We start from the raw sequence: 26,854 nt of genomic DNA, 5'->3' as shown, positions 1-26,854 counted from the left end.
ATGAAAAGAAAATACATAGGACAAACATAAAATGTACAATGTAAATACATAGACACAGGCATCGGGTGAAGCACACATGAGTGTCGTCCTACTCCGTAGAGAAGATGTGTTAAGAGATCCGATCAGTCCATAAGAGGGTCGTTTCAGAGTCTGGTAACAGCCGGGAAGAAGCTGTTTTTGAATCTAGGAAGGGTGCTCTTTTAGAGGTTCTGTGCAACCTCGGTGGGCCAAGTGGCCTCCTTCTGCACTGTAGGGATTTTATGATAAGTAAAAAGAAAATAGATAGATTTCTAGACTCCAAAGCCATAAAAGAGCTCAGGGGAGAGGGCGGGAGTATGGCGGTGAGATGGACGATCAGCATGGTCACATTGAATGGCGGAGCAGGCTCAAAGGGCCGAATGGCCTGCTCCAGCTCCTATTTTCCACGTGTCTATGGTCCAGATACCTCGGTGAGTAGACTCTAATGACCAATAAAAAGTGATGCAGAGGATATGTAAAGCAGGACAGACGGGAAGGCAAGTTCGATTTGTATTGAAAGGTGCGCAAATATCCAAGGATAAAGCTGAGAGATCTTTTGAGGCTTCAAAGTTTCCATAAGCCAAGAGCAATCAACCTGCTATAGGACAATGTGGGGGTCAAAATATGTCCTGCTGTATTTAAACCCCGGCTTTAGACCTGCACCCACAACGGCGATCATCAGATAGATACCTCACATAGGGCAGAGCCACCAACCTGGGCCCCAGTACTGGGGATGTGAATTCTAAATAAATTGGGATTTGTCCACTTGGGTCTTAGTTGTGACCATATATCATTATAAAATGGTGTTGTGAAGATTTTTAAAATAGTTTGATTCGAAAATCACTTTATATTTACTGTAGGAGTAAAACTTGGAGTACACAGGTACAAACCAGTCTTGTGCTCTCAGGAAATTCTGCTTCATATCGAGATTGAATTTGTTGTCATTCCAACTCCAGGAAGAGTAATGGACGCAAGGAATCAAACCATCCAAGAAAGAAGAATCTAAGACACATTCGAATCCTCGCGATATATGAATTATGATAGACGAATTGGGCTTTGTCAATAATTATTTGGCGATCTTTTGAATTCTCAAGCAACCACTTACATTTATATAGCGCCTTTAACGAATGAAATTCCCCAGATGCTTCGCGGGATCGTTATAAATAAAGCATGGTATAATCAAGCTTGTTTCCTCTAGCACCGCAAGGCTACCTTCTCAAAACAACCGCATGTCTTGAAGGTCTCGTCATTCACTATTGTAAAACAGCTCGGTGACTGTCAAAGCACGTTTACTCCCCTGTCTGTTTTAAATTACTTGTTGATGCAGACGCGAGACTAGCTGATCTATTAAGTAGAAAGTAAACTTGACCACTGTTGGTTGTGCTCCCGGACGAGAAAGTATTTCCTATTCCATGTATTACCCTCTGTCCCCGCCAGGCTGCGCTCAGCCTCCTCGATTTCAGGATTTTTTAAAGTTTCAGTCGTCCAAGTCTGTCTGCTGTTACAAAATGTTCTTGCCTTGCTAATCAGATTTGTGAAGAAGCTTGTCTTTTAAATATCTTTTTTACGTTAAATACTGTACACCCAGATCCCACCAAAGTACGTTCAGTCTCCGCGTCTCTCACGAGAATACGATTCTTTGATACGATTGAAGATTTCAATTTTCCTCCTTTATTTTTACTGTTTGGCGCAATTGAACTCGGAATTTTGCAGGGAGAGGGGTAGTTTTAAGCAGTACCCACGGGATGGACGATAATTGTTGAGTGACAGCTTCTCGAATATGTGCATCATTCACAATGAGCTCTGCTTCAGATTGCAGGTGTAACGAGCTGCTCTCTCCCCCCCCCCCCCCCCCCAATGAGTTTATAATTTGTATTATTTGCTTTTCGCTTCTACAGAGGATCAACTAAGTGCTCGTGCGCACACACGCCCAACTTCCCTTATCACCTTCGTAGAGGAACATAGAACTGTACAGCACAGTACAGGCCCTTCGGCCCACAAGGTTGTGCCGAACTAGTCTGAAACCAAGATCAAATCAACAATTGGAACCGAAATAAATCCAGGATTGATTTGATAGATTCATGTTACGTTCCCATATCACACGCGTCATGTACTATTTTAAACAGGGGCTCGATTGGCTCACAGCCCAAGGTACGGAAAGAATCAGGGACAAACCTCGGACTTGTTCTTTATTTTGATTTCGTTGTTAATATTTTGTGGAACAATGTGTTCTTCAAAGTAAATCTGTCACCAGATGCCAGTTTGCACATTGTAAATGGTTACAAATGATTAAAGGCAGCGTTTAAGTTTTAACGGATAGGCCCACCATGTATGTATCAACACAATGCTAACGCTTAATAACTGTATACATGGGGTAATCGGCTTAGTATTTCTTTTTAAGAGCGCACGCATTGCTTCGAATCTTTTATAAAATACGCTTTCAAACTACTTCCTACACTTTGGTATCGGCTTTACGTATCTCGCCTTAATAAACAAGTCTGGTAGAAAATGAAACTTCCAGTCGGATAGTAGATACCAGTGGATAATGTACCGATTGTATTTACCATTCACAAAATGTATGAGAATTGTACAAAGAGTAAAATGACCGACAGGCGCTGCCGCCGAATTGGTCTCATCGTCTCCTCCGAATGTCAGAACTTGTATTTTGGTTTGGGTGGGTACATTTTCTGGTAATTCTGCCAAGCTGAAATAGGTGTTAATTCTATTTTTTTTAAAAAGACAACACGTGCAAAGCAATAAAATATTATAGTTGTTAATTAACGTTACCTTATTTAAACATATCCATTATATATAGATACGGACTCTCTTATGTATAAATTAGGTGTTAGCATCCTTATCTGTCGCTGTTTAAAAATAGTATTCGCTGATTCAGCGCATAAACAGTAGCGCTGCCTGCTGTGAAATGTGACAGGTCGTATCACTGAAATACAGCTAGATTTCGCGGTGTTACTCACCCCTGCAAATAGTGCAGTAGAATTGCTGACCAAACTTCTTCTTGGTGTTCAGAAAGTCGCAGCCAAAGCTTCGTAAGTGAAATAAAACATGATGTATGTTTTAGAATTTAAAAAAGTGTCCTGGGTCCAGTGGCACGTGAAGTCCCAGTCGGGTAACTTGTCAGGCTCTTTCTCAGCCTCCGCGCCTTTCGCCCACTTCTAAATATGACCTGTCTCTCCGAACCGGTCTGTATAAATGGGATCACCGCTTGCAAACCTCTCCGTGATCTGTACGTAAATTTATTTCCATGGAGACGGAATCGTCAGACCTGCGGGGCTGAAAGCTTCCTGTCGGTCTGAGGCTGGTGACAACGCCCCCTCTGCTGTCGGCACAAGCAAACAGCAGCGATCGGGGGCCAGCCCACTGGCTTTTAACATTCTCTCCCAACCCGTGCCTTCCTCGTTCTCCCCATTGCCCCTGCCCTCACTCCAACTCCATGGGCACGACCTCTTCCAGTTGAAGTTACTTCCAAATTCGTGGTGAACCCAACATCCCTGGCAGAGCTGGCAAGTGTTGAACAAGAGATCAGCTCTCGGTGCCCTCACTCTGCACCTTGCTCTGTTGCAGCAGACGCCCCCCCCCCTCCCCATTGTCATATTGTTAACGTTGTCCCGTTCGAGTTTGTTGTGACGCATTACCTGCAGTCTCTCTTTTACCCCCCCCCCCATTTGTTTCCTCTTTAAACTCGACATTCGAGTTGACACTTCTTTCCCCGTCATTAAATCAATTTTGACACATTTGACCTATTCGCACAGTGTTGACGAGGGTGACAGTTGTTAGAAATTGGCTTATTTCTCTGGGAACATATTGATACTTTGAAAGCGGGCAACACACGCAGGATGGCTAAAACTGACTGCAAAATGAACAAATAAAGGCCGAAGATGTGAAATAAAATCATTCAGCAGGTCTGGAGGCATCTGTGGACAGAGGGACAGTTAATGTTTCGAGGCAAAATGATTACTTCATTCATGTGAGTGTCCTAGCTAGGCCAGCATTTATTGCCCAACCCTAATTGCCCCTGAGAAGATGGTGATGAGCTGCCTTCTTGAATCACTGCAGCCCATGTTGTGTAGGTACACCCACAGTGCTGTTAGGGAGGGAGTTCTGGGATTTTGTCCAGCGACAGTGAAGGAACGCAAATATATTTCCAAGTCGGGATAGTGAGTGTCTTGTGGGGGAACTTCCAGGTGATGATGTTCCCAGGTATCTGCTGCCTTTTTATTTCTAGATAGTATTGGTCATGGGTTTGGAAGGTGCTGTCTCAGAAGTCTTGGTGTTCTTGCAGTGCATCTAGTCAATGGTATACGCTGCCTGCATTCTGTGTCAGTGATGGAGGAATGTTTGTGAATGGGGTGCCAATAAAATGGGCTCCTCTGTACAGATGGTGTCCAGCTTCTTCAGTGTTGGAGCTGCAACTATTCAGGCAAGTGGAGAGTATTCAATCACATGTGCTGTGTAGATGGTGGACAGGCTTTGGGGAGTCAGGAGGTGAGTTCCTCGCTGCAGGATCCCTAGACTTTTACCCACTCTTGTAAACACAGCATTTGTATGATTAGTCCAGTTCAGTTTCAATGGTCATGGGGAACCCTCAGGATATTGATAGTGGGATATTCGGCAATGGTGATGCCATTGAATGTTAAGGGATGATGGCTAGATTTTCTCTTATTGTAGATGGTTATTGCTTGACACACTTGTATGATGTAAATGAAACTTGCCACCTATCAGCCCAAACCTGGATATTGTCCAGGTCTTGCTGCATTTTGTCATGGGAGTGTCCCTTTAAGAAATGTTTTTGTCTTATCAGATGGCTTCAGAGATGTAATTGTGTGGGTGGAGCTGGGCTGTGGCTCTGGGTTTTTACTTTCGCTTTTTGAGTTGGGAGCTGGCCTTGGCACTGAGTTTTACTTTCGCTTTGGGTTTGAACTGTTTTTGCTCTCTGCATTTTAAAAGCTGTTTCCAGACTGCTTGATAACTTGCAGAAATAATTGTTTTCTGGAAGAAATTCAAAACTGTTTTGAAAAGGAAACCGGAGCATCCATACCAGATGTTCAGTGCTGTGTGCTGGGCCACACCTAGGGAGAGGGTTTTCTGGTTGATGGGATCTTGTTATTAAATTGGAACAGCTTAAGGGGGAATTTATTAAGGGTTATACATAGCATACTGTAGCTGTGTGGAATATTTATGTTGGTAGTTGATAAAAATGCTTACTGTGTGTGTTTGTAAAAAGGTTAATTAAATTCATAGAATAAGCTTTGTTTTTGATTAAAAGTGCTTAAGGTATCTGTTGAATAACAGCTGAAAGGCAGCCCTTGTGCTCATCGTAACCAAAATCTATAAACAGTTGTAGGTCAGGTGAACACCATGATATACTTTGGAGTTTTCTAAACCCTGCCCATAACAATTTGAACGTGAACTGCTTCAGTATCTGATAAGTCACAAATGGTGCTGAGCATTGTGCAATCATCAGCAAACATCCCCACTTCTAATCTTATGATGGAAGGAAGATCATGGTTGAAGCAGTTGAAGATCGTTGGGCGAGTGCATTACCCTGAGGAACTCCTGCAGTGATGTCCTGGAACTTAGATGATTGACCTCGAACAACCACAACCATCTTCCTTCTTGCCAGGTATGACTCCAACCAGAAGAGCTTTTTCCCCCGTTTCCCACAAACTCCAGATTTGCTAGGGCTCCTTGATGCCATACTTGGTCAAAAGCTGCCTTAATGTCAAAAGCGGGACTTGAAAGGTGCTATCAAAGGTGCCTTGGTAAGTTGCTACAGTGCATCTTGTAGATGGTATATATTGCTGCCATTCGTATTCGTAGTGGAGAGAGTGAATATTTAAGGCAGGGGATTGGATATCAATCAAGCCTGGTCTTGGATGATGTCGAGCTTCTTGAGATCTGCTTTGTTCGAATTCGGTGACGAGGGAATTCAAGGGTTGATTTCTATCTAAAGTCTAGTCTTTCTTTAATTTGGTAATTAACTAAAAGTTGTTGTTTGGGTTGGAAGAAGAAAGACGAGCAGCAGCCTTGGTAAGTGTGACCTGGAAGTTGTGGAGGCAGAGTCCTTGAACGTTTTCAAGACTGAGATTAATAAACTATTATCTCCCTGGAGCAGAGACAGCCGGATCCCAGGAATCTCTAGAGCAGCGTTTTTCAAACTATTTTCCCCGGGATCCAGTTTTATGAACCGGCGGACCTTCGGGACCATGCTTGTTGATGTTTGCGAGACATGCCGGCTGACGTTAGAAACCCACGCCGGCCAACTTTCGCGACACACCATTATTGCTTACTTTTAATGCGGCAGGTGAGCCTACTTGGTCCTCACAATCTCTCATGCTTCATTAATGTTACATTTCTGCCAAAGACTTCAGCTGACAATTTAAGTTCTTGTTGCATGCTTTGAAAAAAAATCAAGAGGTTTGCCCTCTAATTCGCCAAGCTGAGTCTTCAAATGCTTTGAAGATTTGAGAGTTTTAAACTTCATGTGTCAGTACTTCCCTGCATATAACACACATGGGTTTTGCATCCTGAGTTCCATTGGCACAAGTAAAGCCATACCTCAATAAATCATCTTTATACTGCTTTTTGACGTGTTATGTACACTGGGATAACACAGGCTGCAACTGGACGCAGCTTTAACCAAAAGCTACTCCAAACCTTGAAGTTAGTTCAATCTGATTTATTGAACCAGCAGCACAGTTCTCTATGAGTTCGACTCTCTGCTAGCCTAAGTGTGGTTACTCTGTCTGGCTGAACCAGACTAGTTCTTAGCCATGTGCTGGAGGTGTGATACTGTACATACAGTCTGACTCACTCTGTAGATGCTCATCGGTGGAAAGAGACGGAGTATGAGTGCCTCGTGCCTTTTATCGTGAGATACCACCCCTGTGTCCTGCCTGTTCATTGGTCATGTCCTGTTCTCTGTGTTCATTAGCTGCCTGTCTGTATATCATTACCTGCATGTCTGCATATCATGACACTTTTTTGCCTATTTCAGTTTTTTCTTTATTGTTTGTCCACCAGAGGCCCTGGAGCTCGGGACATCCTTTCCTGCAGCGTATGAGGTAGACAACGTTGGCCAAGTCACACGAGAACGTACCGTGTACCTGGTGGGTGGTGTTCTCACGTGTAATAGTGGTATCCATGTCAATGATCTGGCACGTCTTGCAGAGATTGCCATGGCAGGGTTGCCAATCTCTGCAAGTCGTGCCAGATCATTGACATGGATACCACTATTACACGTGAGAACACCACCCACCAGGTACGCGGTACGTTCTCGTGCGACTCGGCCAATGTTGTCTACCTCATACGCTGCAGGAAAGGATGTCCCGAAGCGTGGTACATTGGCGAGACCATGCAGACGCTGCGACAACGAATGAACGGACATCGCGCAACAATCACCAGGCAGGAATGTTCCCTTCCAGTCAGAGAACACTTCAGCAGTCAAGGGCATTCAGCCTCTGATCTCCGGGTAAGCGTTCTCCAAGGCGGCCTTCAGGACGCGTGACAACGCAGAATCGCCGAGCAGAAACTTATAGCCAAGTTCCGCACAGTTGAGTGCAGCCTCAACCGGGACCTGGGATTTGTGTCGCATTACATTCATCCCCCACCATCTGGCCTGTGAAATCCTACCAACTGTCCTGGCTTGACACAATTCACCCCTCTTTAACCTGGGGTTACCCCATCTCTGGATCTGTAAAGATTTAATCACCTGCTAATGGTCGCATTCCAAGCATTGTTTGGCATCTTTGAATTTGTCTATATATGTGTTTCTGGAACATACCTCTTCATTCACCTGAGGAAGCAGCGCTCCGAAAGCTAGTGACATCGAAGCAAACCTGTTGGACTTTAACCTGGTGTTGTAAGACTTCGTACTGTGCTTTCCCAAGGCAGTGGGAGGTGTAGACAGAGTCAATGGATGGGAACCGGGTTCGCGTGATGGACTGGGCTGTGTTCACGACTCTTTGTCGTTTCTTACGGTCTTAGGCCGAGCAGTTGCCATACCAGGCTGTGATGCAGCCAGATAGGATGTTTTCTATTGTGCATCTAAAAAATTGGAAAGGGTCAATGTGGACATACCGAATTTCCTTAGTTTCCTGAGAAAGTGTAGGCGCTGTTGTGCTTCCTTGGTCGTAGCGTCGATGTGGGTGGACCAGGACAGATTGATGATGCACACCTAGGAATTTGAAGCTGCCAACCATCACCAACTCGACCCATTGATGCAGACAGGGGTGTGTACAATACTTTGCTTCCTGAAGTCAATGACCATCTCTTTAGTTTTGCTGACGTTGAGGGAGAGATTGTTATTGTTACACCACTCCACTAGGTTCTCTATTTCCCTCCTGTACTCTGACTCATGAAGTTTAAAAACTCACCACTATTATTAGGATTCCCCCTATACCAAAAAGGGTCGATATTCTAAATGGTGAACAGGGATTCTCACTCCCTGACTCCGATGCAGGCTTAGGTAGGTGCTATTCAGGTCAAACTATGTTTTCAAGTTATCCCCCGGTATAACCCATACCTTCACAGAAGGATTTTACCTGCTTACCACTTCGTAGCATCGATATCCTGGGTCCTGCATTGCTAAGTAAGTAAAGTAGGCTTTGTAATAACCACTGTTTCAGGTTAAAACTTTTAAGTTATTTTATTAATATATTTTTTTCTTTTAAAAGATGCAATCGCTGTCTTTACAGAAAAGTAAAAAGATCTTGCTTCTGGATCCTTCTGGTTGGTTGAAGGGACCTTCAGGCCCAACTTGACAATCAATCTCCTTTGTAAAATCTGGCCTTCTTTAGATGTATTCGCTGTTCTGCTCGGTTGCTATGTTCTATCTTTCCCATGTACCGAGCTGGCTCTGCGGGCTGTCCCCTTTCTTCGGGTTTCTATATTTTTGTAACAGTTATTAAGTTTTTATGACTTTATTGTAAAGTAACTTTTATTTCACTTGGATTGTAAAAGGTACATTTAATGAATTTTTCTAACATGACTAAGTATTCATTTTGAGCATGACCTCCACTCTAGATCTGATTACATTGTTTCCTTTGTGATGTTCAAAAATGCTTTGATTTCAAAGGTGGTGGTGGCTTTTGAGTCCTGTCATTTCTATGGTTTTATTATTATCAAATTGTGTCCCCAGCTCATAATTTTGACTTTGATTTGGATCTAATTTGTGTTCTTGTAGACACGTTGTCTCCAGCTTTCCATATTCAACTGGTGTCAGCATAATTTCACACCTAGAATTGTCACCTAATTCAACTGGACCTCATCCATTCTTTTCCAGCTGCTTACTTAACTTCAATGAAGGTGTGAAATATTGCTTTTAGCTTTGTTCTAAAGATTCAATTGGTGGTGAGTTTAAAAGACTTGCCTCACATTTAAATATTTGTCACCTAATTCAGCTGAACCTCATCCATTCTTTTCCAGCTGCTTACTTAACTTCATTGAAGGTGTGAAATATTGCTTTTAGCTTTATATTAAAGTTCAATGATCGTATCTTGAAAGACCTGCTTGTTTTGTTTGCCTGCTTGACCAAGGCTATCTGCATTTTACAATCCTCTCCTGACAGCTGCTGTTAACCCTTCATAGGATTTTTCCCTACATTCCCTCATGTTTCTTAGATCAGGTATTGCCAGACTTCCATGTTTCAAATGACATATCTTTCCATATTTTCAATTACACCCCGTCTTGACATTTGAAACATAACTATATCATTTGGTCAATTATCCCCCCATCCAATTGTACTGACTAACATATATCCCCGATCTTTGTCATTTGTATGTATGTGTTGTGATTTTAAATTGTGCACCGAAATCAATTTGTAAATGTATCCATATCACAGACCAGTGTCGATAAGAGTATTTTTTCATTCTTTCCTCAAGTCCAATTACCGTGAACCATAGATGCAGCTGCTCAGGAAGGTAACCCAATGACTATATCCGTGTGTTCCACTACCTCCAAAGCATTTTACTTCCTTGGGGTAGCAGCACCGTAGAAGCTTCCTCATGTCCCTTGGAGACAGCACACAACTCAGTCCATCAGTAACCAAAAAGGTCTTTTGTCCATCACTGGCTGTCTCGTGGCCCATTTTTCCATCATCCAAATTGCTTTCCGTTTCTCATTGGAATGGTAAATTATGATATCATGTACCATCCACTGATTCCCTTGCTTCATTCATTTAAAAGGTTCAATTGATCCTGCTTCTATTCCTGACTTCCTCACATTAATATCTAACATTGTCCTGAACCATGTATGTCTGCCAGCCCCTGGTTTACATGAGAGAATATCTTTCTGACAAATTTCCTTCAAATCCCTTTCGTCTGTCATCATTTCCCTTACAACATGAAGTGTATATTACAACATTTTCAACATAATAAGCCAACAGTATTTGCAAAGCCACATCGAACTATTACTTTTCTCTTTCCAAGTAAATTCTCCCTATTGTTAAATACACAGTAAAAAATTAAGTCTTATCTTAACACATCACTCATTACCTAACCACACAAATAGACTGTGTGTTAGAACGTTACATTTTTGCAAATGTTATCACAATTTCAACACTAAAAATAAAGTACAATATCAACACATCCCTTCGTGGCTTTGGGACCAATAGCCATTACATATAAAATATGGCGTGTTAACAACATCAATATTATTCGTGATGTTCTATGCAGTTAAATAAAAAAAACACACTAAACTACCACTATTCCCCCTCTTAAAACATTCACACAGTTTAGAAATGCTGATCAAGTTCTTGAACGGCACACATACCCCCATTATCATACAGAACAGTCCCTAACAATTTACATGACATTTCTTCTTTAATAACTATTATAGCTCTTCAATGCAATATTGTTTGCTGCATTGGTAACAATTTTCCCACCATGGCATCAAGTTACAAAAATTCTTAAACTGTTGTCATTTATCATGTTGGGGTTCCTCCTCAGTCGCTGCTGTCTGCCGAGACCCTTACTAACTCCACCATGTAGTACATACCCCGTGGAGACGGCAGATCATCCATCAGCTGATGTCCAATTAGAGATGTCTGACCGGAGGTTTCATTGCTCAGTAATAATTTGAAATTTTGATTTGTTTCTAACCCGTAAAGTTTTCCTACAGGCTCTTGTCATTTAATTCCCTCAAATATGTAGCCAATTGTATCATTAGTTTCCCCCCAATCCTGTCTAAAACATTCTTTTCTGGAGTGTAGTTCTCTTCCTTCTTGTGAACTGGTTTGTCTGTTATTTATTTTTTCCATCTGAAAAATCAAATGAACAGGTCAAGGGTGGAGAGGGCCCTATTCTTTAATTTGTACTTTCTACCTTCGTTTGAACACTCCAGAAATGCCCTCTTCAGGACTTCCGGATTTCTTTTGCCACCATTTCTTTCCTTTTTCTTTTTGAACTGGTTTATTTTCCTAATCATTGATGTACATCATACAATTAAGGCCTGTTAAGCCTCCTCCTTCTGTCATTGCACCCCTGAGTGAGATTCGAAGAATCTCAAACTCCTCTTTTGCTCGCTCAGTGATCCAATCTGGTCGAAACCTTACCCTGATGCATTCCGGGTATTTCAACTGCATTTACTTTAATTACTTTATTTTGATTACGACCGGATCTTTACGAAAGGTAAGTTCCAAACATGACATTTTAACTTTATCATTTGCCCAATCAATGCTGCTAACGGGTTTTAATTCACTGTCTTCCCACCAATTGGGTCACGTGTTTTAATTGTGATTCAAAATTTCTTTTGCTCCAGACACCATGCTTCTCGAATTCAACTGTATGTTCACCCAGATTCTGAACAACCTTGTCTTTACATTTTACAGCTTCACTGATTATTTTTCCTGCAGTCTTAGTTGGTAGCTTCACCCACACTTCCTCTCCTACTTGATAATTTCCAGATTCACTTGGGTCCCCTTGTCCCTGGGAGACCGAGGTTTTGAGATTACTATTAAGATCAAATACTATCCTCTCAATGTCTTTATCCCAGCCTTTATCATTCTGATTCTTTATTATCCAATCCTTTACTTTTCTTACAGACCTCTCAGCCATTCCATTACTCTCAGGCGCATATTTCATGGCCCAATTGATTGTTATTCCTCTGTCAGCACAAAAGTTAATAACGGTATTATTTCTAAAGTGCGACGCATTGTCCATCCGGATCGATTCTGGTCTACCTCTTGAGGCCATCATTTCTGCCAATACCTTTTTGGTAGTGGCTCCATTTGCTTTGCTGGTTGCTCTAAGGTCAATTTCTCCCGTGCAGCTATCAGTTTTGAATAAAAAGTACAAATTACCTTTGCTGCTTCTAGGAAAAAGTGGTCCTGCATAATCTAATGACCATTCTTGCATTGGTTTCTCAATTTTTATGCTCCCATATGTTTATTCCCTCTCTGTCCTCCACGGGCCATACATCTTTCACATTTTCTCCTTACTGCCGTTAAGTGTTGTCTCGAATAGGCTATTTTAATTCTGAACTTTTTCAACTTCCTTGCGACTACAACATGACCTCCATGCCCTGTGGCTTCATGTATTTGCTTAATTACCATTTGAAGGTCGGCCGCTGTGTTCCTAAGAGTCCCCAAGATTATCATTCTAAGTCTGGCTGATTCATCCACTTCCTGATTCCCCTTACACAGTTCCCCAGTTCCTTTTGTGTGTGCTTTTTGATGAATTGTCTGGATTTCCATATCTGCTAAAATGTTATCTATCTCTTCCCACTGTTCTTTCTGTTCCAGTAGTTTATTTCTACCATTCGTCCAACCGTTTAGTTTCCAAAACTTCAATTCTTTCTCCAATCCTTGCTGCACGAAAAAGCTATCGGTTACTGTGGTTACTTCCTGCAGCTTTCTCTGCTGACACTCCTTTAACCCTTGCAATATTCCCTCTACCTCGGCTGTCTGCGCTGACCCAATGATTATTCCCTATTCCTCTACTACTTTCTTTCCTGAATTTTTTTAAATGAATGCCCATCTGGCTTGTTCTTCGTCCTCCTTGACTTTACTACCATCAGTATATAATACCCAAGCATTCTCCGTTTTACTAACTAGTTCATCAAGTTTCTGTCCCTTATTAATGTTATGAATAAACATTAAGTCAGGGTTTAGAAGAATGGTTTCCCATCGAGCTGTATTCTCGCCTTGCAGGCAAATCTGTCTCTTGGTTAGCTCTTTTAATTTCAAAAACTCAGTTGTGACATAAATTTTCTTACCAACCGACAAGTTTTCTATCTCTGCTATTCTTTTTGTTATAGCTGCCAGACATTTCTCGATGTCTGAAAATTTTTGTCCAGCTCTCGACCAGTTTCCTGTCAGATGTTTGATAGGTGTCTGATTGCTGTGATAAGCGAGCACCATACCATATCCATTTTTATATATGTCTAATTTAATGCTTAAATCATCCTCTTCTCGTCTCCCAACTAATGGTCCCGATGTTGCAACTGCTGTCTTTAACTGATCTAACCCCCTCTGGGCCTCGCTGGTCCAAATAAAATCTCCTTTCAACGTTTCATGAATGAATTTAGCATAAAGACTAAAGTCCTTTACTACTGGCCTTAAATATCCCAATATTCCCATTATTTTGTGTACCCCTTTTCTCAAAACGGGCGCAGTAATTTCAGCTACCTTCTTCCTCATTTCAATACTGGCCTCCCTACCTTCCTTCGATACTGAATAACCTAAATAGTCAACTTCGCTTCTCCCAATTTGACATTTCTTTAGTCCTATTTTAAAGCCTGCTACACTAAGTGTCTTAATAATCCTGGCCACTCTTTCCACATGTTTTTCCTGATCGTCATCTCCAATTAATACATCATCGATATATACTAAAGCCAAGTCGTCTTTAATCAGTTCCCTGACTATTGCCTGTAAGTGATTCGGAGAATTAACATATCCCTGTGGCAGTCTACAATATACGTAATGCTTAATGCCGAAGGTGAATGCTGTTTTCTCCCTGCTCTCTGGGTCTAATGGAACACTCCAGAATCCATTCGCCAAATCTATACTAGTTAGGTAAGTTTTTCCCGCTACTTGCTCTAAGGTAGTTTGAGGATTTATCAAATATCTCTTATCCTTTTTTGTTGCTTTATTTAGAGCTTTGTAATTTGTTACCATCCTAAATGTACCATCTGGCATATTTACTACTTGAATTGGACTATTTGTCGAGGCATATGTGACCTCTTGAATAATCCCCTGCTGCTTTAATTCCTTGATTGTTATCTCCAGCTCGCTCTTAGCTCCTCTGGTCAAAGGGTACTGTTTTGTGGACTATGCTGTCCTCCTTGTATCATGTGTTGGAACCGCTTGCTAATTAAACCCGTGTCATTCTCTCCTATCGCTCGGTTTGCTCCCATTAATACTTTTTCCATCTTCTTCCAAGCCTCGTCATTTAAAATACTTTTTTCTTTTGGTTTCCTTATTTCCTCTGTGTTATCAATTGGTTTTAATAACCTTATTTTTCCTGTATCTATTTTTATTAAATCGTTTCCTGCCGTCAGATTCTCATTTCATGATACTGCAAGTAAATCTCCGAACCTAATTTCTGGTCTAATAACCTTATTCCCTAATGCTCCTTCTATTATGGATTATTTTCCTGTAAGATTTCCAGCTTCTTCCCTTATCATTGATACCTCAGCCCCTATAAACCTCTCTCCTCCATATTCTACTACTAATTTCCCTTTTTCTGTTTCTGTTGTTTGACTTTGGATAGCCTGTTTAAGGGGAGAAGCTGAATCTGTTCAATTTATACCAGGGCCTCCTCTGCCTCTTCCTCGGAATCCCTCTCGCGAGGGTCCCGAGTACCACTCTGGTGGTTGATATCTACCTTGCTCAATCCTCCCCTGACCAGCTGCTCTTCTTCTCCTATCCTCAATTTGTCTGTCTCTTTCCTCCCGACTGAGGGCTCAGAATTGTTCCCTTGGTAAGTAATTTAGATTTTGTGGTGGGGCTGGTCCTTGTGACCGCAGATTATACCCATGTTGTGGCATTGCTAGTTGGGCTAGATTTTGTCCCGTTCTGTCGGGTATCTGTCGATTCGGTGGTCTGGTCTGAGCATTTTGTGTTGAAACATTATTTTGGGCAGATGCTGCTCTTCTTTGTTCCCCTTTTGTTTGTTTATCTTTAACTGCTTTGCCTGCCAAATCAAATTTGACCAATTCTCTTCCTATTTCTTTTCTGGGGGTTGTTAGCAGTATTGTTGAGAAGCTATTCCCTCCTGGAATCTTGGGTCCTAATTCCCTCAGGAATCTGACTACATCAGCCCACTCTTCCTTATTAACCTCATATATTCGGCCGACATATGTTGTGAGGTGTTCCCCTGCATATGCTGCCTCTGTCATTGCAGACCTTTTCTCAGGGTCAGCATCTTCTCGTCTGCTGATTTCACACCCAACCTGAGTTTTATGTCCCCTCGATCCATCGAATATCCTTACAAAAGTCAATCACACATGACTTTCCAAACTAAACTCGGCGGGTAAAGTTTGGCTCACACATAGACCAGAAACTTCTAATATTCTAGCCTTTGTGCCGGTTAGAAACTGCCAATATTCTAACCATTGTTTGGGAACTAAAAACTTCTAATATTCTAGCCCCCACTTTGCTTAACTAGAAACTTCTAATATTCTAGCCTCGCTTTACCTAGAAACGTCTAATATTCTAGGCCTCCACACTGGGCGCCATAAAGTTTAAAAACTCACCACTATTCTTAGAATTCCCCCTATACCAAAAAGGGCCGATATTCTAAATGGTGAACAGGGATTCTCACTCCCCGCCTCCGATGCAGGTTTAGGTGTGCTATTCAGGTCAAACTATGTTTTCAAGTTATCCCCCGGTATAACCCATACCTTCACAGAAGGATTTTACCTGCTTACCACTTAGTAGCATCGATATCCTGGGTCCTGCATTGCTAAGTAAGAAAAGTAGGCTTTGTAATAACCACTGTTTCAGGTTAAAACTTTTAAGTTATTTTATTAATATATTTTTTTCTTTTAAAAGATGCAATCGCTGTCTTTACAGAAAAGTAAAAAGATCTTGCTTCTGGATCCTTCTGGTTGGTTGAAGGGACCTTCAGGCCCAACTTGACAATCAATCTCCTTTGTAAAATCTGGCCTTCTTTAGATGTATTCGCTGTTCTGCTCGGTTGCTATGTTCTATCTTTCCCATGTACCGGTAGCTGGCTCTGCGGGCTGTCCCCTTTCTTCGGGTTTCTATATTTTTGTAACAGTTATTATGACTTTATTGTAAAGTAACTTTTATTTCACTTGGATTGTAAAAGGTACATTTAATGAATTTTTCTAACATGACTAAGTATTCATTTTGAGCATGACCTCCGCTCTAGATCTGATTACATTGTTTATTTTGTGATGTTCAAAAATGCTTTGATTTCAAAGGTGGTGTGACATTTAATTCCTGTCATTTCTATAGTTTTATTATCAAATTGTGTCCCCCAGCTCATAATTTTGACCTTGATTTGGGTCTAATTTGTGTTCTCGTAGACACATTGTCTCCAGTTTTCCATATTCAACTGGTGTCAGCAAAACATCACACCTAGAATTGTCACCTAATTCAGCTGAAACGCAGCCATTCTTTTCCAGCTGCTTACTTAACTTCAATGAAGGTGTGAGATATTGCTTTTAGCTTTATACTAAAGTTCACTGATCGTACCTTGAAAGACCTGCTTGTTTTGTTTGCCTGCTTGATCAAGGCTATCTGCATTTTACAATCCTCTCCTGGCAGCTGCTGTTAACCCTTCATGGGATTTTCCCCTACATTCCCTCATGTTTCTTCAATCAGGTATTGCCAGACTTCCATGTTTCAAATGACATATCTTTTCATATTTTCAATTACACTCATTGTTCTTTGAGATCTGACCCACTATGGTCATGTCATCAGCAAACTTGTAGATTGAGTTGGAGCCAAATTTTGCCAGACTGTCGTGTGTATAGGGAGTATAGTAGGGGGCTAAGTACACAGTCTTGTGGAGTGTCCCAGTATTGAGAACTATCGTGGAGGAGGTGTTGTTGTTTATCCTTACTGATTGTGGTCTATGCAGGAAGTCGAGCGCCAGAATCAAACAGGGCCCCAGTGAAAAATAATGGTGATGGGACAAGTAATGTTAAAAAGACAAGCCTGAAGGTTTTGTGTCGTAATGCGTGGAGCATTCACAATAAAGGCGATGAATTAATCGCACAAGTAGATGTGAACAGATATGATGTAGTCAGAATTATGGAGACATGGCTGCAGGGTGACCAGGAATGGGAACTGAACATCCAGGGATTTAGGAAGGACAGACAAAAAGGAAAAGGCGGTGAGGTGGCATTGCGGATTAAAGAGAAAATTAACACAATAAGGGGCAAAAAGTGTTGGTGGGGATTGTATATATACACCCCAAACTGTAGTGGTGATGTTGGGACTGACATTAAATAAGAAATTACAGACTCATGTAATAAAAGAGCATCTGTAGTTGTGGGTGAATTCAATCTGCATATAGATTGGGAAAATCAAATTGGTAATAATGCCGTAGAAGAGGAATCCCTGGAGTGTATACAGGATGGTTTTCAGGACCAATGCGTTGAACCTGTAATGTTCTTTGATTGAGCTGATGTTGAATCTTGATATTGTAGTGTTAACAAAGAACAGACTTTGTTTTATCAACAAAGTTATTTATTACAAACACTACTCTTAACTAATTACTAAAATGTCTAAGATTAATACAGTTGGAAATAACGGTCGAACACTAACTCACACTAAGATACTACAGAGCTACTCTAATATGCGACTGCCACAAACTCCTTACTAACACCTTCTCCTGGAACACATGGGGCTGGATTCTCCGATTGCTGACGCCGAAATCGCATTCGGTGATTGGCCAGAGAATCCGTTTTGACGCCAAAATCGGGGGTGGCGCTGTTTTTCGGGTGCTCTGCCCCCTCAAAAATGGCGTCATCGCTGAATACGGTCCACACCATTGGGATGGCCTCAGGATGTCACCCGAGGCCCTCCCCCGGTTGCTCCGCCCCTGATGGGCCAACTTCCCGATGGGTGGGGCACATGTGGTCACAGTTTTTGGGGACCTCACATGGCGGCTGTGGACTGTGTCCAGCGCCATCACAGTTGGCGCGGGGGGGGGGGGGGAGCCATTCGGTTGGCAGGGAGGGGCTGGGGGGGACTGGTGGGGGTTGGTCCGGGAGTGGTGACAGGGGTTACAGGGGGGTACTATCTGGCTGGCAGGGCGGGCCCGTGCACGGCCGGCGCCATGTTGTATGGCACGTCCGCTGTAGGTCACCGCCGCGCGCATGCGTGGCATCGGACCTGGCAATTCTCCATCCGTATCTGCAGGTAAAGTCGGGGGCTTTATGTGGCGTGGCTGCTAGCCCCCCCCCCCACCGGAACACCTAAATGGCGAACTAACTAAATACAAACTTTGGTTGTGTCTTCACAAAGAAGGACACAAATAACATACTAGAAATGTTGTGGAACTCGGGGTTTAGTGAGAGGGAGGAACTGAAAAAAAAAAAATCAATATTAGTAGGGAAATGGTGTTGGGAAATTGAGTTTGGAAGACCGATAAATCCCTAAGGTCAATTATTAGCTCCCTCCAATCTGTTGCTGTCTCTCTGCATCAGCCATTCGGCCTACTGAGATAACCTACCCCCGAGTACAGATATAACTCTCATCTATCCACAAAGTGGAAAATTGCTCAATATGTCCTGTCCACACAAGAAAGGGCAAATCAATGCAGCCAATTGCCAGCCATCAGTCTACTCAATCATGTGAGTTTAGTAGCATGAGGAGTCCATTTAGCCATTTGAGCCAATTCCAGTGGTCAACGTGATCATGGCTGATCTGCGATCTAAGTCCATATACCTGCCTTTGAACCATTTTCCTTTTACACCTTTGGCTAACAAGAATTTATTCATCAGTTTTTAAAAAATATATATTTATTAAGAATTTTTCAACAAAATTTTCAACCATACAAACAAACCCCCCCCCCCCCCCCCCCGTTACAAAAAGAAAGACAGCTCGCATCGCAAGACATGAACATGGCAAGTCAATAAGATACAGAACTTTGTACATTTGGATTCCTCCTGTACATATCAGATTTCCGGATCGTTCATGTGTTTCCCTGCTCAAATGCCCCCCAGAAAAAAAAAAACCTCCCCCCCCCCCCCCCGGGTTGCTGTTGCTGCTGTCCGACCTTCATCTACCGCTCCGCGAGATAGTCCAGGAATGGTTGCCACCACCTGTAGAACCCCTGCGCAGACCCTCTCAAGGCAAACTTTATCCGCTCCAATTTGATAAACCCTGCCATATCATTTATCCAGGCTTCCACGCTGGGGGGGCTTCGCCTCTTTCCACATTAACAAGATCCTGCGCCGGGCTACTAGGGACGCAAAGGCCAGAATACCGGCCTCTTTCGCCTCCTGCACTCCCGGCTCGTCCACTACTCCAAATAGTGCTAGCCCCCAGCTTGGCTTGACCCGGACTTTCACCACCTTAGATACTGTTCCTGCAAGTCCCCTCCAGAACCCCTCCAGTGCCCGGCATGACCAAAACATATGGACATGGTTCGCCGGGCTTCCCGAGCACCTCCCACATCTGTCCTCCACCCCAAAGAACCTACTCAGCCTCGCCCCCGTCATTTGCGCTCTATGAACCACCTTAAATTGTATCAGGCTAAGCGTGGCACACGAGGAAGAGGAATTAACCCTACTTAGGGCATCAGCCCATAGCCCCTCCTCAATCTCCTCCCCCAGCTCCTCTTCCCATTTACCCTTCAGCTCCTCTACCAAAACCTCCCCCTCTTCTTTCATCTCCTGGTATATCGCCGACACCTTGCTCTCTCCAACCCATATGCCCGAAATCACCCTGTCTTGAATCCCCTGTGCCGGGAGCAGCGGGAATTCCCTCGCCTGTCCCCTCACAAACGCCCTCACTTGCATGTACCTGAAGGCATTTCCCGGGGGTAGTCCAAATTTCTCCTCCAGCGCCCCTCAGCTCGCAAACGTCCCATCGATGAACAGGTCCCCCATTCTTCTAATCCCTGGCCGATGCCAGCTCTGAAACCCCCCATCCATCCTTCCTGGTACAAACTGATGGTTATCTCTGATCGGGGACCACACCGAGGCTCCCATCGCACCCCTGTGCCGTCTCCACTGCCCCCAGATCTTTAGCGTTGCCACCACCACCGGACTCATGGTATACCTTGTCGGCGAGAGCGGCAGCGGTGCCGTCACCAGGGCCCCCAGGCTGGACGCCATCTCCAACCTCTTCCACGCCACCCCCTCTCCCTCTGTCACCCACTTACGGATCATCGCCATGTTGGCTGCCCAGTAGTAGCCACCCAAGTTCGGCAACGCCAGCCCTCCTCTATCTCTGCTATGCTCCAGGAACCCCCTCCTTACCCTCGGGGTCTTACTCGCCCTTACAAATCCCATAATGCTCCTGCTTACCCTCTTAAAGAAGGCCTTGGTAATCACAATTGTGAGGCATTGAAAAACAAAAAGAAACCTCGGGAGGACCACCATTTTAATCGACTGTACCCTGCCCGCCAGCGAGAGTGGCAACATGTCCCACCTTTTAAAATCCTCCTCCATCTGTTCCACCAGCCACGTCAAATTGAGTTTGTGCAGTGCCCCCCAGCTCCTAGATACCTGAATCCCCAAGTATCGAAAGCTCATTTCCACCCTCCTCAACGGTAGGTCATCTATCCCTCTTCCCTGATCCCCCGGATGCACCACAAAGAGCTCGCTCTTTCCCACATTGAGCTTATAGCCCGAAAAGTCTCCAAACTGCATGACCTCAACCATCCCCTCCACTGGATCTGCCACATACAGCAACAGGTCATCTGCGTACAGTGACACTCGATGTTCCTCTCCCCCTCGAACCACCCCCTTCCATTTCCCCGACTCCCTTAACGCCAAGGCCAAAGGTTCAATTGCTAATGCAAACAGCAGAGGGGACACGGGGCACCCCTGTCTCGTCCCTCGATACAGCCGGAAATACTCCGCCGGTTCGTGACCACACTCGCCACCGGGGCTCTATACAGGAGCTTAACCCAACTAATAAACCCTCCCCCGAACCCAAACCTCCTCAACACTTCCCAGAGATACTCCCACTCTACTCGGTCAAAGGCCTTCTCCGCGTCCATGGCTGCCACTATCTCCGCCTCCCCCTCCACCGATGGCATCATTATCACATTTAGGAGCCTTCGCACATTAGTATTTAGCTGCCTGCCCTTTACGAATCCCATCTGGTCCTCCATGAATCACCCCTGGGACACAATCCTCAATCCTCGTAGTCAACATTGTTGCCAGCAACTTAGCATCTACGTTGAGGAGCGAGATCGGTCTATACGACCCACATTGCAGTGGGTCCTTATCCCGCTTCAAGATCAAAGAGATCGTCACCTTCGTTATTGTTGGGGTCAGGGTCATTGCTTCATTGAAGGTCCTACCCAGCAACGCGGCTAACAGGTCTACATACTTCCTATAAAACTCCACCGGGAACCCATCCGGCCCTGGGGCCTTCCCTGCCTGCATGCTCCCCAGTCCTTTAACCAGCTCCTCCACCCCAATTGGCACCCCCAAACCAGCCACCTCCTGCTCCTCCACCCTCGGGAACCTCAGTTGGTCCAAGAATCGTCGCATCCCCTCTTTTTCCCCCTGGGGGCTGGGACCTATAAAGCTCCTCGTAAAAGGCCTTGAATCCCTCATTCACTTTCCCCGCACTCCGCACCGTAGTTCCCCTGCCATCCTTGACTCCACCTATTTCCCTCGCTGCCATCCTCTTATGGAGCTGATGTATCCATCAGTTTTAACAATAGCATTTGACGTAACATCAATTGCCATTTGCAGAATTTCTATCCCGCTTTGCATGAAGAAGTGTTTCTTAATTTGGGTTCTGAAAGGCCTGTTTTAATTTTTTGGCAATGCTGCCTAGTCCTAGACACCCCAACTAGCAAAAATAGTTTCTCCCAATCGACCATATCTGTTCCTCTCAATATCTTGAAAGCTTTGATTAAAAATCTTCAACATCCTAAATGCCAGGGAATGCATCCTTATTTTGTTTGATCTCATCTCCTAGCTTAATCCTTTGAGTCCAGGTATCCTTTTGAGTCTAGGCATCATTCCAGTAAACCTACATTCCCTCAAAGTCCAATACATCCGTTCTCGGGCATGGGACCTAGAACTGTTCACAGCACTCCTTGTGTAGTCCAACTATGGCTTTGTATAGCACATACAATCCTCATCAAAGTGGTGGAAGGTGTCATCAACAATGTTATCAATTAGCACTTACTCACCAATAATCTGCTCACTAATGCTCAGCTTGTGTTCTGCCAGAGCCTCTTGACTTCGGACTTTATTACAGCTTTCATCCAGACGTGGGCAGAAGAGCTGAATTCCAGAGGTGAGGTGAGAATTGTTGCGTTTGACAACTGTGCAGCATTTGACCGAGCTTGGCATCAAGGAACCTGAGCAAAATCAAAGTCAATGGCAATTAGGGAAACTGCTGGCACAAAGGGGGATGGTTGTGGTTGTTGGAGGTCAGGACCTCCGGTGGGACAATGCAAGGGGAGGACACGCACGAGGTGGCTTCTGCTGATGAACTGATTTTATGCCCTTTCTCTTGGCACTATGGGTTATTTATTCCTTGGAAACTCATGATAGTTATTGGGTACAGGCAGAGAGATGGGTGACCACCAGAAGGGGCAGGCAATCGGTGCAGGACTCCCCTGTGGTTGTCCCCCTCTCGAACAGGTATACCGCTTTGGATCCTGTTGGGGGGGAATAGCCTATCAGGAGAAAACAGTAGCAGCCAGAGCAGTGGCACCACGGCTGGCCCTGATGTTCAGCTGGGAGGGCCAAAGCGCAGAAGAGCAATAGTCATAGGGGACTCTATAGTCAGGGGCACAGATAGGTGCTTCTGTGGATGTGAAAAAGACTCCAGGATGGTATGTTGCCTCCCTGGTGCCAGGATCCAGGATGTCTCAGAATGGGTAGCGGGCATCTTGAAGGGGGAGGGCAAACAGGCAGAGTTCGTCGTACAGATTGGTACTAACAACATAGGCAGGAAGGGGCATGAGGTCCTGCAGCAGGAGTTCAGGGAGCTAGGCAGAAAGTTAAAAGACAGGACCTCAAGGGTTGTAATCTCGGGATTACTCCCTGTGCCACGTGCCAGTGAGGCTAGAAATAGGAAGATAGAGCAGCTAAACACGTGGCTAAACAGCTGGAGTAGGAGGGAGGGTTTCAGTTATCTGGACCACTGGGAGCTCTTCCAGGGCAGGTGTGACCTGTATAAGAAGGACGGGTTGCATCTAAACTGGAGAGGCATAAATATCCTGGCCGCGAGGTTTGCTAGTGTCACACGGGAGGGTTTAAACTAGTATGGCAGGAGGGTGGGTACCGGAGCAATAGGTCAGAAGGTGAAAAAACTGAGGGAGAACTAGAGAATCGGGCCAGTATGGCTTTGAGGAAGAGCAAACAGGGAGATGTTGCTGAAAACAGCAGGACTGGTCGCCTAAAGTGCATATGTTTTAATGCAAGAAGTATAACAGGTAAGGCAGATGAACTTAGAGCTTGGATTAGTACTTGGATTAGTACTTGGAGCTATGATGTTGTTGCCATTGCAGAGACCTGGTTGAGGGAAAGACAGGATTGGCAGCTAAACGTTCCAGGATGTAGATGTTTCTGGTGGGATAGAGGGGGATGTAAAAGCGGTGGAGGAGTTGTGCTACTGGTTAGGGAGAATATCACAGCTGTTCTGCGGGAGGACACCTCAGAGGGCAGTGAGGCTATATGGGTAGAGATCAGGAATAAGACGGGTGCAGTTACAATGTTGGGGGTTTACTACAGGCCGCCCAACAGCCAGTGGGAGATAGAGGAGCAGATAGGTATGACAGATTTTGGAAAGGAGTAAAAGCAACCGGGTTGTTGTGATGGGAGACTTTAACTCCCCCAATATTGACTGGGATTCACTTAGTGCTAGGGGCTTGGATGGGGCAGAGTTTGTAAGGAGCATCCAGGAGGGCTTCTGAAAACAATATGTAGATAGTCCAACCAGGGAAGGGGCTGTACTGGACCTGGTATTGGGGAGTGAGCCTGGCCAGGTGATGGAAGTTTCAGTAGGGGAGCATTTCAGGAACAATTACCACAATTCAGTAAGTTTTAAAGTGCTGGTGGACAAGGATAAGAGTGATCCTAGGGTGAATGTGCTAAATTGGGGGAAGGCTAATTATAACAATATTAGGCGGGAACTGAAGAACATAGATTGGGGGCGGATGTTTGAGGGTAAATCAACATCTGACATGTGGGAGCCTTTCAAATGTCAGTTGAAAGGAATTCGGGACCGGCATGTTCCTGTGAGGAAGAAGGATAAATACGGCAAATTTTGGGAACCTTGGATAACGAGAGATATTGTAGGCCTTGTCAAAAAGAAAAAGGAGGCATTTGTCAGGGCTAGAAGGCCGGGAACAAACAAAGCCTTTGTGGAATATAAGGAAAGTAGGAAGGAACTTAAACAAGGAGTCAGGAGGGCTAAAAGGGGCCACGAAAAGTGATTGGCAAATAGGGTTAAGGAAAATCTCAAGGCTTTTTACACGTACATAAAAAGCAAGAGGGTAGCCAGGGAAAGGGTTGGCCCACTGAAGGACAGCGGAGGGAATCTATGTGTGGAGCCAGAGGAAATGGGCGAGGTACTGAATGAATATTTTGCATCAGTATTCACCAAAGAGAAGGAATTAGTGGATGTTGAGTCTGGAGAAGGGTGTGTATATAGCCTGGGTCACATTGAGATCCAAAAAGACGAGATGTTGGGCGTCTTGAAAAATATTAAGGTAGATAAGTCCCAGGGCCTGATGGGATCTGTCATGATATGCGGACACACACACAATGATATACAGACAAGCAGCTAATGGACACAGAGAACAGGACATGACCAATAAGCAGGTAGGACACTCGGGTGGTATCTCAGGGGTGGTAACCTACACTATGCCATTATCATCCATATGTTTATCCAATAAACTTTTAAATGCCCTCAATGTTGGAGAGTTCACTACTGTAGCAGGTAGGGCATTCCACGGCCTCACTACTCTTTGCGTAAAGAACCTACCTCTGACCTCTGTCCTATATCTATTACCCCTCAGTTTAAAGTTATGTCCCCTCGTGCCAGCCATATCCATCCGCGGGAGAAGGCTCTCACTGTCCACCCTATCCAACCCCCTGATCATTTTGTATGCCTCTATTAAGTCTCCTCTTAACCTTCTTCTCTCCAACGAAAACAACCTCCAGTCCATCAGCCTTTCCTCATAAGATTTTCCCTCCATACCAGGCAACATCCTGGTAAATCTCCTCTGCACCCGCTCCAAAGCCTCCACGTCCTTCCTATAATGCGGTGACCAGAACTGTACGCAATACTCCAAATGCGGCCGTACCAGAGTTCTGTACAGCTGCAACATGACCTCCCGACTCCGGAACTCAATCCCTCTACCAATAAAGGCCAACACTCCATAGGCCTTCTTCACAACCCTATCAACCTGGGTGGCAACTTTCAGGGATCTATGTCATGAAGTGCCCGAACTGTGGCAACACCCACTTAAAGGGATACTGCCCTGCAAGAGGCAGGCGATGTTTAAACTGCGGGATCCTGGACACTATGCAGCCTTGTGCAGATCTGCACCACCAGTCAGAGGCCAGCCCTCCCAATTCCGACGACGGCGCGTCCAGAATGTGCAACGTCGATTGCAGGATTCTGATCCTGTCAGTACAACGGATCCAGAGGACGAGTGTCTGGAGTCCGCCTACTGAGTGGGCACCATTACCACACGTGAACATGCCACACCTAACTCATCTCTCATTCAGTCCATCCTTGCTGTGGATTCTGAGGACGAAGGGCGTGCGGTGATGCAGGTCAACTGCTGCTCCATCCAGTTCAAGCTGGACACAGGTGCTTCTGCCAACCTCCTCTCACAGGCAGACTTCAAATGCATCGAGAAGCCCCCCAAGGTCTTCCAGCTCCTGAACTTGGTAACACCATTACGGCACTGGGGTCCTGCCATCACCGTGCCTAGTGAACCACTGAACGTCATCCAGCAAATTGAGTCACAGGTTGAGTCACAGGTGCAGCAATGTGCTAGCACCCTCCCGGCATCGGATGAGAAGGTGATTCGTATCCGTGAGGAGACAGCCAAAGACCCCCTCTTGCACGTGTTATGCAACACCTAGCCAATGGCTGGCAAAAAGGGCAGTGCCCTCAATTTTTCAATGTAAAGGATGACCTGATGGTGGTTGATGGTATCCTCCTCAAACTGGACCGGATTGTAATTCCACACAGTCTCCAGAGGTTGGTGCTCGGTCAAATCCATGAGGGCCACCTTGGTGTGGAAAAGTGCAGACGCAGAGCCAGGCAGGCTGTCCACTGGCCCGGGATCAGCCAGGACACCGCAAACATGGTCCTTAACTGTGCGACCTGTCAACGCTTCCAGCCAGCGCAGAGTAAGGAGACACTTCAGCAGCATAAAATCAAAACCTCTCCGTGGTCCAAGGTTGGCATCGACGTCTTTCATGCAAATAATATACAGACAAGCAGCTAATGGACACAGAACAAGACATGACCAATAAGCAGGCAGGACACTCGGGTGGTATCTGACTATAAAAGACACGAGGCACTCAGCCTCCGCCTCTTTCCACTGATGAACATCGAGAGAGTCAGTCAAGGGTGTTGTTACAATCTCACACCTCCATCACGTGGCTAAGCGCTCGTCTGGTTCAGTCGGACAGAGTAACCACACTTAAATTAGCAGAGAGTCGAACTCTCAGAACTGTG

General features: G+C 44.7%; 1 protein-coding gene across 6 annotated transcripts in view; it reads right to left on the bottom strand.

The window, feature by feature from the left end:
* Nucleotides 1-3,523, bottom strand: part of tent5c (terminal nucleotidyltransferase 5C) — a 248,164-nt gene extending 244,641 nt beyond the window's left edge. For 3 of the 6 annotated variants that reach the window (XM_072513768.1, XM_072513772.1, XM_072513771.1), the window contains exon 1: nt 2,994-3,267. The gene's annotated coding sequence lies outside the window, so the exon portion shown is untranslated. Of the gene's footprint in view, nt 1-2,993 lie in introns of all 6 variants that reach the window. The other 3 variants (XR_011948663.1, XR_011948662.1, XR_011948664.1) reach the window with 3 other exon arrangements.
* Between the last annotated feature and the right edge of the window lie 23,331 nt (nt 3,524-26,854).

This window comes from Scyliorhinus torazame, chromosome 8 (genome assembly GCF_047496885.1).
Source record: "Scyliorhinus torazame isolate Kashiwa2021f chromosome 8, sScyTor2.1, whole genome shotgun sequence".
In the NCBI taxonomy this organism is placed as follows: domain Eukaryota; kingdom Metazoa; phylum Chordata; class Chondrichthyes; order Carcharhiniformes; family Scyliorhinidae; genus Scyliorhinus; species Scyliorhinus torazame.
Note: the sequence above shows the minus strand (reverse complement) of the source record. Positions and strands in the feature narration are given on the sequence as shown.